This window comes from Aptenodytes patagonicus, unplaced genomic scaffold (assembly GCF_965638725.1).
Source record: "Aptenodytes patagonicus unplaced genomic scaffold, bAptPat1.pri.cur scaffold_61, whole genome shotgun sequence".
Classification (NCBI taxonomy): Eukaryota; Metazoa; Chordata; class Aves; order Sphenisciformes; family Spheniscidae; genus Aptenodytes; species Aptenodytes patagonicus.
Genome location: NW_027472012.1, coordinates 619182 through 629776, shown reverse-complemented (window position 1 = coordinate 629776; position 10595 = coordinate 619182). Strand labels below are relative to the sequence as shown.

Sequence of the window (10595 nt, the reverse complement as noted above, 5' to 3'; positions counted from 1 at the left end):
GAATTAGCATAAGAGGCGAGAAGACCATTTGACAGAGACTATAACTAGCGAAAGGTTTTGATAATCGGAGAGCTAGTCTTTTGTGGGCTACCACCTAGCTCCCTACTTTGTGCAAACTAGAATAAAGAAATGGAAATACCTCGTCGCGGTGTGTGAATTGGCATTGCGCACCGGGCAACGAGCCCGCATTTGGGACAACAAAACCAGACCAAGAACCCGGTCGTGATGAAGAAGGAAGTGGAGAATGCGTCAAATAGAACAGAAAACGGTTTTGTACATTATAGAATCATAGAATAGTTTGGGTTGGAAGGGACCTCTAAAGGTCATCCAGTCCAACCCCCCTGCCGTGGGCAGGGACATCTTCAACTAGACCGGGTTGCTGAGTTTTTACTGGGGAAAAAAGAGAAAGGAGAGGAGGAATTAGATATTAAAAAGATAGCACTGAATGATAAAGCGGTAGCAGTCCCTCTACCACTACAAAACCGCACCACCACACACACGTACACACGGAGGCTTACCACCACCCAACTCCCATGGACTGTGATGTGCGCCTCAGTTTGCTGCTCTAGAGATACTGAATGCCTGAAGCACACCAAGCATAACTGAAAACATCTGCATGGCTTTAATGGGAATCCGCCAGTTGGAAAAAATAACAAACAACAGTTTCTCCCCGTGTCTGCGTTGGCACATCCCTGAGTCACGTTCTCACTCCTCTCCTTCAAAGCCAAGAGTCCTAAACGTGAAAACTGGGCGGGGGAAGAAAGAGGAAAAGAGGGAGAGCATCATCAGTGGAAGACCTGCCGGCTGCTGCTGATTCGGCCCCGTTCGTGGGACCACCCCGGCAGAGAGGAGCTGGTTTGCATGCCACGGTCCTCGCTGCCTCTTCCCAGGGAAGGGCCGTTTGCTCGGCCTTGCCGGCCAAAGCACGGGAAAACCGTAGGCACGCGCCATCGCTTGCAGAGGAGCACGGTCACGTTCACGTGCAATCCTTTACCTCTTTCCTCCCCGGATTCAGACCGTTTCCGTGTTCATAGGGAGAGCCTGCCAGACGGTCGTTCTCGACATTTCATCCGAGAGATTAATCTCGAAAGGACCAGCCCTGCAGGAAATATTTTACATAGCAACCCGTGATTATGGGAACTGATGCCAACGAGTGCATCAGCATCAGCAAGAGGAACAGGGGGACCCGCAGAATCAGAGCTCGGCATAAGCACGGGAGGTTTTGCTGGATGAGGAGTTTTGGGAGGCAAGCCTGAGAGCTGCAGAGCAACAGCTCCGCGCAAAGGCTCTTGCTGGTGTTTAGCCCTGCAGCGGGCTCCTGAGCCACTGCTGCTACAGATCATGCCCGCAACTCCTCATTTTGAAGTGTGAGGGTCTCCAGCTACCCTAAAGTCACTGACGACGCAAGTTTTGGGGGTCAATCGTGAGCTGCGCAGCCACTCTGCTTGCGGCCAGAGCCCCGCGATCACCTCCTGCAGCCCTGCCCGTATATTTGACTTTCCCCACCAACCTGACTGCTGGTTTCTATGGGATGCTCAATAAAGATGCAGGTGGAGAAAATTGTGCCAAACACCTTCAAACTCATCTTGCCCGGGGTCCTGGTGCTTGGTGGGGCTTTACCTGTCACGGTGTTGCCTTGGGATATCCAAGTCGCTGGTCTTCCCCAGCTGCAGCTGAACGGAATTTGCAGCAGCAGCTCCCATCACCTCTTGGGACTCCTGACGTAAAAAGGGGACAAATCAAGCTCTCTGCCTTTGGGCACAGTGGAGATAAACTAAACGCCCCGTAAAAACATATTAGAATCGATTTCTATGCAGCTCTGATCTTCCGCCAACACCTGAAGACAAGCTGTGATAGGAACAGGCAATCTCACAGCCCGAGGCAGAGGGCCAGCCCCGAGCACCCAGCAAGCTTTACCTCTTCTTCTTCGCCTTCATTTTTGGCATCGTCCAACTTCTGCTGCTGCTTGCTTTCTGGCATGAGGTCATCCAGAAAGCTGAGCTCTCGCTTTGAGAAGCAGAAATCCATCACTTTCCGCACAAAAACGAGAGCCAAAACCTTCACGATTAAGAGGGAAGATGCGGTGAGGCCAGAGATGATGCTCCATCTCCCTCCAGCGCTGCAAACATCCCGCTGCCAAGCAGCACCGGCTCTTACCATCAGGGGAAAGATGATGGCAGCACGGGACACCTTGATGGCCCAGAGCAGGACGAGGCAGATCAGCTGGATCATGGTGAAGAAATGCACCTTTCGCAAGGGGACGTGCCGCAGGTAGATGAAATCCGGCTGGTGTTTCGCCGGCATCCAAAACAGCTTCAAGCGATCGAAGAACTGCAAAACAAAAAAGTGGAAAAGTTGCCACCTTGGCACTGCGGAAAGTTTCTGGCCCTCTTGAGGCGTGGAGGGAGTTTTCAGGATCTCGCCTGCAATGAGAAATCGTGGCTCCCACTATCTTCCTCCTGGGAGCAGCACCCGTCTTCCCTCCGCTCCACCTATCAGCCAGCTGGCCCATGAGAGCTGCCCACCAAACTCCAGTTATTCCACATGATTCTATTATTGGCATTTCTCGGCCCTCTGAATCCCCCAGCAAGGATTTCCACCAGTGGCAGAAACTGCCTTCCCTTTGCACGGAATTCCCCCACTTGCACGTAACCAAACACTGACCTGCCCTAAGCCGTGAAACAGAGCGCGCTGAACTTGCCTGGTCCTCCCAGCCCTACACACCTCCTGTGCCTCCACCAAGCTTTTTCTTACGCTAAATATGTTCATTGCTTGCTTTCGGAGAGGTTTGTCCCCGCTCCCACTGCTTTTTCCCTGCTCCTACGCAGATGAAATACCAGGGAGCAGACATGCTGCACGCTGTGAAAAAGTCCCTACCTGAATTCCTCGGAGCGACGACACACCCATGTAGAGAAAGACACCGTAAAGCACAGGCATGGGTATAAACTGGAAGAAAAGAAAAAAAAAAAAAAGAAGGCCACAATTTCTTTTTTTAAATTGCATTTTCAGTATTACCACTCTCCTCTACAGGCACTGCCTAAACTTGCCTAAAGCCTTCCACAGTTTCCACAGGGTTAGAGATGTGCCGGATTTTAACCGGCAGAGATTTTGTGCGTGCCAGCGAGCTAATGCTCTGCTTTCGGCTGAACTTTTGAGATACGTTTTGTCAGAAGAATGCCATTTTCCAGAAAGGCTGGGGGAAAACAGGTGATTTCACCCATGCTACCATATGCCGCGTTCCGTGACGGTAGAAAAACATTTCTACATCTTCCGGCGGCAACACGCCAAAGCGACGTGCCTCCTTTTAGCCTAGAGAGGAGATTACCTTGTGGGAGGAACAGGCAAGGAAGCCCGTGGGGATGATGTCAGTGTGTTTAGCTACTGGGAAGGGCTGTTCGGAGGCATTTGCGGGGGCAAACGGCAACCAATAAAGTGCTGCCTGTTTGAAAGAGAGCAGACGTACTGGTCTGAAGAGGCTGCATTGTAACCCGTACACACGGGTGGGCCTGAAAGACACCTGAAAACTAAAGCAGTTGTCTTGCTCGCTTGCCTCGAGCGCACCAAACTGGGGTCTGAAGGGCTGGAAAGCATCACCGAGGCTGCTTCCCACCGTGGGTCAAGCCCCAAGGTTTGGGATCACCTCCTCCTCCGCTCCACAACTACTCAGGCCTGGAGAGAGGGGACTATTTTTGTATAACCTCCAAAGAAGCTTGTGGCTGTTGGGCGTTCCGCATTTTCCTCTTACCTTTAACACAGAAGTGAAGAAGACAGAGCAGCCCATGAGCACAAAGATCATCAAGCCAGTGACTCTCTGCTCTCGTATCCCCAAAAACTTGGGTTGTTCTCCTGGAGCCGAGCACTCAGACTCCACTTTGAGGCTATTCACGTGGCTGATGGACAGGACGGTCGCAGCCACAAACCAGGGCAGCCCCATCACAGAGCACACCCCGAGCATCACAGCCACCACAAAGAGGTCCAGGTGGTACCCGCATCCTTTCTGCAGGCAGCAAAACAAGAAACAGAGCATCCCACAGCACAAGAGCCAGGACCACGTCGCAAGCCAGACTCAAACCCTACTCGAGCTCGAGTCAACTTCTTGAAAATTCAAAACAAGACTTGGAGACAAATAAGGAGGTATCCAGGCTTTGCGCAAGCACCTTGCGTGAAAATCTGGCCGGAGTTCAGACAAAGTGGATTTGGAGCGTTTGTGTGGTATCTACTTCCCCCCCAAAAAAAGACCCCAACCAAATTCACATTTTTTTCATTCATTCATAAAGAAATTTCCACCACTGGCAAGCAAGCTGTGTTCTGTGCAAGTAAGAGTTATCCCTGGCAGCTCATCAAACTGAGTCGTTCCCCCAGCTGCTGCTGACATTTTAAAACAAAAACGCTCTTCTCTATTGCTCCAAGATGAATTTGCTGCTCGGGAAGATTGCTCATCTGAACTCCCCTGTCGTTTGCTCCCTGTGGCATCATCAGCCCAGGAGAGCATCCTGCCACACAGCCTGACGTTGTCCCAAACCACTGCCTTCACAAAGCTTTTGGAATAGGAGCTTCTCCCCAGACCTGCAGCCCCGAGCGGGTTGGGGACGGGGTCGTCTCTTGCAGCCCCTTACCTTCAGCCTGTGCTCCTTCCTGTTCACAATAACGGCAGAGATCTGCTGGTCCATGAATACCAAGATGGTGCAGAGCAGAGCTGGGATGAGCGCAGCCAACACCGTCCACCAAGGGTTGGCTCCTAGGGGGTTGATGAACCACCCGCGGTCGTCTCTGGTAGGCTGCAACAAAGCACACACACCAGCATCATCTCCCAGACCAGCCACCCCACTGGCTTTGGTTTTCCCCTCCACCCCTGGCTCAGAGCATCTCCCAGCCCTGGCTTCATGTCACCCTCTCCCATGGGGGTCAGCACTGCCAGCGGCCTCTTCGCAAGCACCTACAGACACTTCTCCTGTAGGTGCCTAGTTTTGGGGCTGTCGCCCTGTTTCCAGAAGGAAACAATGCACTTGGAGGCGCAAGAGGAGATGGTCACACCACCAGCATCTCCCCCAGACTCGGCCCTGTCCTGCCCCGGCCTCGCCTTGTGGCATCCCCAAGGGCTGAAACCAGCTCCGTGCCAAAACACCCCATTACCTTGAACTTATCGGGGACGTGGAGCTTCGGTGAGGGGATCCCAACCATGAAGTCGATGAGCACCATGACGACGATGCTGAGGAAAACGGCAAAGTCGCTTACTGTGGACCGTACCTGGGGCGAGAAACCAGAGCTGAAAGGGGCATCGCAGACGGCGCCATAACGTGGCATGGGAAAGTTAGGGACACCAACAACATTAAGGCTGGTTAACAACATCCCACCGCTCTGAGGACGTGCAGCCAAACCCCTTGGTTAGATACTCTTGCTGTGTTTGTCCCCGTGAGATCGGGTGTCAGACAATGAAAAGAGGTTAATTAGGTGGAAAAGGGTTGTTTTAACTCAAACCTTAAAAACATCTTGGAAAAATAAGGAAGCAGATGTCTGCCACTACAGCCACGCTCACAGCTACAATGGGAAGAAGGCACTGAGGCATCATTTGCTCCTCAAAAGGAAGAAACAGTGTCTTTTTCCGTGGCAGCTCCTCATTTCAAGCAACTTTCCCCTTGAGCACACAACGCACAGAAGGTGAAGAAAAAAAAAGCAGCTTTGGAAGAGCCGATCTCCCACCGCCTGAGCACAAAATCGCCCTGGGGCAGGTCGCGAGGCAGGTGGGAAATGCTACCATCGTTTTGCACTCCTGCAAATGAGCGAGGGACATCCAAGCTGGTGGAGAGCTTGGCCTTCAAGGTCAGCGTTTCCCAGCTTGACCAAGGGGTGGCAAATACTGCTTAGTGCTCCAGGAAAGCCATTGTGGGAAATGAGTGGGGAGACTGCTGCTGGCCACCATCTTCTACCTACTCTGGTTGGGAAGTAACGGCTGGTTTTAAACTTCTTCAGTAAGCTCGACAGGACAAAGGTGGAGAAGAAGAGGATGCAGCACCAGAAGAGGACATTAGGCGTGTAGGGGCCATTGCGTCCACAGGCAGGTCCTTGAAACTCTCCATGCAAGTACCGACATTCCTGGAGAAACAGAGCATCAGGACACAGAGGCAGGGCACGTGCGGCAAGGAAACCTCAGATAACTCAGGGGGTTTTGAGGACCTTGGTCCAAGATCCGTGACCTTGTAACTGCTGCTGCCGATGGAGATTTCTATGTAAGGACCAGCAGCAGCAGCAGCTGAACAAGGGACACATCGAACTACACAGAGGAGAGCGGAGAGGAGATGTGACGGGACACCATACCACAGACCCCCGGCACATCCTCCGCTTGAATGGCAGGTAACCATGGCTGAAGAAGACGCCAGAGGGGAAGGAAAGGCTGGAAATTCTTGGGGATAGAGACAGAGGGAACGGGGACGGAGGGCTAAGGCAACCGTGACAGGAAAGGAGAAGAGACAAACCGTCCCTTCCCAGGGGAGGCCTCACAGAGGGGACGTGGCCAAGAGGGGATGACGATGTCCAGAAGAGCCTCCCATGCTATGCCTGGGGCTCTGCTCCCAGCAACAACAGCCCGAGAGGCTGCTCAGACAGGCAAATTTATGCACGTAGCCACAGACATTGGATTTCAGCAATGGCTTTTCAGAGCAGCACTAGCACAGTTTCAAGCCCATCCCCACCTGAAGGGCTCCGAGTTTTGCACCACGCAAATGCCCCTGGACCCCGTGGCCGCGGCGCGAGGAAGCAGTGGCTCGGGGCACTTACAGTCACCGTGAGGTTTTCCCAGGCGATGCCAGACACGTTGATCTTGTTGCTCTCCCAGAAACGCAGGGTTTCGTTGCTGGGATGGGTCGGTGCCTCACACTTACAGCTGGGAGGAGAGAAGCCGAGACAGGCGTAAGGGAAAGGCGATGGAGGCGCAGCCCTGAGCTCCTGCCAAGGGGCAGCGGCGTTTTAGGAGGGAAAAAACCCACGAGTAGATGGTGAGGAAGTCGAGCTTGCTGTGCATGTGCACAGGGTAGGTCTCTCGCAGGTGACTCAGCTTCTCTAGAGCCTCGTAGATGAAGATGAGGCAGATGAGGGAGGCAAAGGCTTCTTCCGTGAAGCGGGTGATGTAGCACACCAAAGAGCTGGCGTCGGTGGCCACCAGCACGATGCAGAAGAAGGCGGTCCACAGCCCGATGCACGCCCGCAGAGAGAGGTAGGAGAGCGTGTACTCCCTGCAAAACCAAAACAAAACGCAAGGCCAGCAAGAGGCTCCAAGCCATGCCTGCCTTCAGGGAAAATCGGGAGCAATGTAGGAGCCTGTCAAGGCTGCGGATGATAAATGCAGTTTCCACAGACTACTCCAGACAGCCTTGGGGCTGTGGTGCAGGGTGTGGACCCACAGGAGGAGAGGCCAATTATCTAATTGTCACTAGTTGGCAATTGTCTGGTGTTAACACCTTGGAGGCTAATTGAGGTCAGGTCCCTGTTGTGGAAGCTGGTGCTCTCCCACATCACCCTGAGGCCCTTTCAACACCAAAACCAGCTGGTTTTGCACCCAGTCACCTGCTGCCAGCCAGTTGGGGCTTAATAAGAAATTTCATTGCAGGAAGGATCAAAGTCATCACAACAGAAGGACTGTCACGGAAAACACCCATTTCACATGGAAAGCTCCTACGTTTTCAATCGAGTCATCACAACTCAAAATATTCCAGCAGAAAACTACCTGGATATTTGGGCAAAATATATTTCCACTTCCAGCAAAAAATCAGGCTGAAAAGTGCCTGGGTTTGTACCCAGAGGGAAGCAAATCTTCCCTCATTCCTAAACCAGAGTGATTTGTCTCATCTTCCTTCTGCAACCCATCTTGGGCATCCACATCCTTGTGGGCTCTCCTCCTCCCGCTGCTTCACTTTCACCCGAAAAACCCCAGACCACCCCATCCAGCCTTCAGAGACCGAGGGCTCTTGCACCACCACGGACTAAAGCAGCAGTGTGCCATGTCTGTGACACAGAAGACAAACTAAATCTAACAACTAACACTGAGAAAAAGAAAAGAAAAACATCTTTTCTCCATGACTGCTGCCTGCTGAAGCCTCGCAGCACTCGGCCAAAGCAGCCAGCCTTACTTGCAGAATTTGTAGAGGATCTTCTCAAACACGAGGACGGGTCCCGTGCTGCCGAGGATGGTGAGAGGCTGGCCAGCAAAGAGGGAATACACCACGCCGGTCATGGACGCGCCCAGCAGCGACTCCATGGCACTCTGTCCGGGCAAGAGAGGCAGCAGTGAGTAAATAAATCGTTAGGGGCGGGGGGGGGGGGGAACCAACAAAGCAAATTCACTGCAGCAAGGACTTTTGCATGAGTGTTATCCTCCCCCATGCCACCCAACAGAGAGAGCTGCTCACTATGTGGCCATTGGTCGCCTCCCCCAGCAGGCCCCCAAAGGTGATGACAGGGGACATGCAGGCACAGTAGAGGAAGAGGAAGGACGCCAGACACTGCAGGCTCAGACCATCCCGAAAGTCGCTCCAGAACCACGGGGCTTTTCGCTTCACATCCAGGACCAAACCTCCAAAGAGCCTGGAGGAAGGAAAAAATAGACACTGTTCTCCTGGAAGAAGGGCAATCACCAGCACAGAGTAACTTGCATTGCTAAACAGAAGCAGTCTCCTTCTCCCATTTTATACCCAGTAGAAGCAGAGGCACACAAAAGAACCCGCCAACAACCACAACCACAACAGACCTAACCTGAGAGCCCATCCCCTCTTCTTGCAACAGTCCCTGGCTTTGAGAAGCAGCAGAGCTCTACCTGGAGGTATTGACACATCTGCTTCCACCCCAAATCAAGAAAACCTGTGTGCAGTGATGCTGTGGCTGAGCCCAGCTGCCCAGATCTCCCACCTGCCCAGCCCAGGGGACCAAGCTGGTAACGTGGAGCCCCTTCACTGAACCAACTAACCCCCAAAACCTGCTAGAAGGGAGGGGCGTGCTCAGGTTTTAGAGGCAAACAGAAAAAAAAACACCAAACTATTCAAGCTCACACCTTCCTGTCCGCTCCAGTTCAGGACCACTGTGTTTCTCCGCCTTGCTCTGAGAAGCACTGTCATCGAGAGCTCCTGGCACCTTCCTTTTTTCCTGTTACAATGGAAATAAGAGCAAGATACGTATTTGAACCACTGGCTTGTTTTGCTGCCGGTCTGGGTAGGTGACTGTGTCAAACTGGGACCTTGTGAACCTGGGCCCCTGAACAGCATCCCCAGCCGTGCTGCCATCCTGCCTGTCCCCCTCGCGCCTCCCTCCTCCTCCGCAGCACCCACCTGCGAAGGGACGTTTTTCGGGGGCTCGATTCGGATCGAGGGATCCCACTCTCCTGGCGGCAAGACCGTGACCTCATCCAGGAACTCCTCGATGCCGGCCACAAGGTCAGCCCGGTTCTTGGCTTTATAGGCAACGTCACGGAAAACCTGCCGATAGGAGACAACCCGGTGAGAGGACAACCCATCGCGGATGTCCTCAGCAGGGCAATAAGCCCTTGGCTAAAGGGGGCAAGATAGTTTTCCCCACAGGTCCTGTTGGAAAGGGCAGGGAATGTTCCCCCAAAAGGAACATCTGCGCATGGTGGTATTTGTAATCATCTCCAGGAGGCTCCCGTCCCCCACGGCACACCACAGCCTTTTGCTGAAAGAGGAGAAGTTGGACCGGCCCTGGCAATGCCACCACTGGGGACAGCGTGCTGGGCACCCGGGGAGAAGGATGAGGTGCGGGATGCACCCCGGGTGGGATTTCAGCCTCCGGGATGGGGGGTGATGCAACTCCGCAGGTTTGCTTTGGGGTGCAAACCAAGGGTGGGCTATTTGGAGAGCTGCGGGCAGCTGGCACAGCAAAGCCTCTTCCTCACTACTACAGAGACAGGGAGAGGTGAAGAAAGCCAAAAAGGACCCGGAGATCTCGCTTAGCTCGTCACACCTCATCCGTCATGAGAGTAGCCATGGACCTGCCGATCTCATGGTACTGGTGGGCTTTTCCTTCCGGTCCAAGCAAAACAAACAGGAACCTGGGCAAGGAAAACACAGTGAGAGAGAAGAACATGCCCTTGCTCAAAGAGCACCCAAGGAAATCCCTGGGAGCTCCCAGCCCAGAGCGCGGCTCGAGAGGGGACACGTAGGCTCACCAACTCCGGTGATGAATTTGACATTCATCAGAACTGATCGCAAATCTAGTTTTTGGGCCAACTTTCAGTACAGTTGGCCAGTGGGTTTAAAAGCTACAGCAGGGAAGGGAGAAACGAAGGCAAGGAGATGTGGGTGCGAGAAACGTGCTTGCTCCCACTGGCCTTGTTCCCTTGGGACGCCAAACCGATGCATGCAATTCGATGTTTTCTTGGGGTTGGTTTTTTTTTTTTTCAGTCAAAACTTTGTGCTCCTCATTCGGACCTGGTTGGGATGGGAACTTCCGTCATGCCCGAGAGGAGGACAGCCGGGGTCAGGCGGACAAATGCCACGATGGGCTGGCGAAGGAAATCCAGCTCTCCTACGAGCACGTTGGACGCTTCAGCCCCTCTGGGAATTTTCTTCATGAAGTGCAGCTCCGCCTGGGCA

The 10595-nt window shown here is 53.3% G+C and overlaps 1 long non-coding RNA gene across 1 annotated transcript; it reads right to left on the bottom strand.

Moving 5' to 3' along the window:
- Window positions 1-5220: 5220 nt before the first annotated feature.
- Window positions 5221-6857, bottom strand: LOC143173319 (uncharacterized). Its single transcript, XR_012997527.1, has 3 exons — window positions 6775-6857; window positions 5932-6093; window positions 5221-5247 (listed from the first exon to the last, which is right to left on the bottom strand). It is a non-coding gene; the product is annotated as an uncharacterized LOC143173319 (long non-coding RNA).
- Between the last annotated feature and the right edge of the window lie 3738 nt (window positions 6858-10595).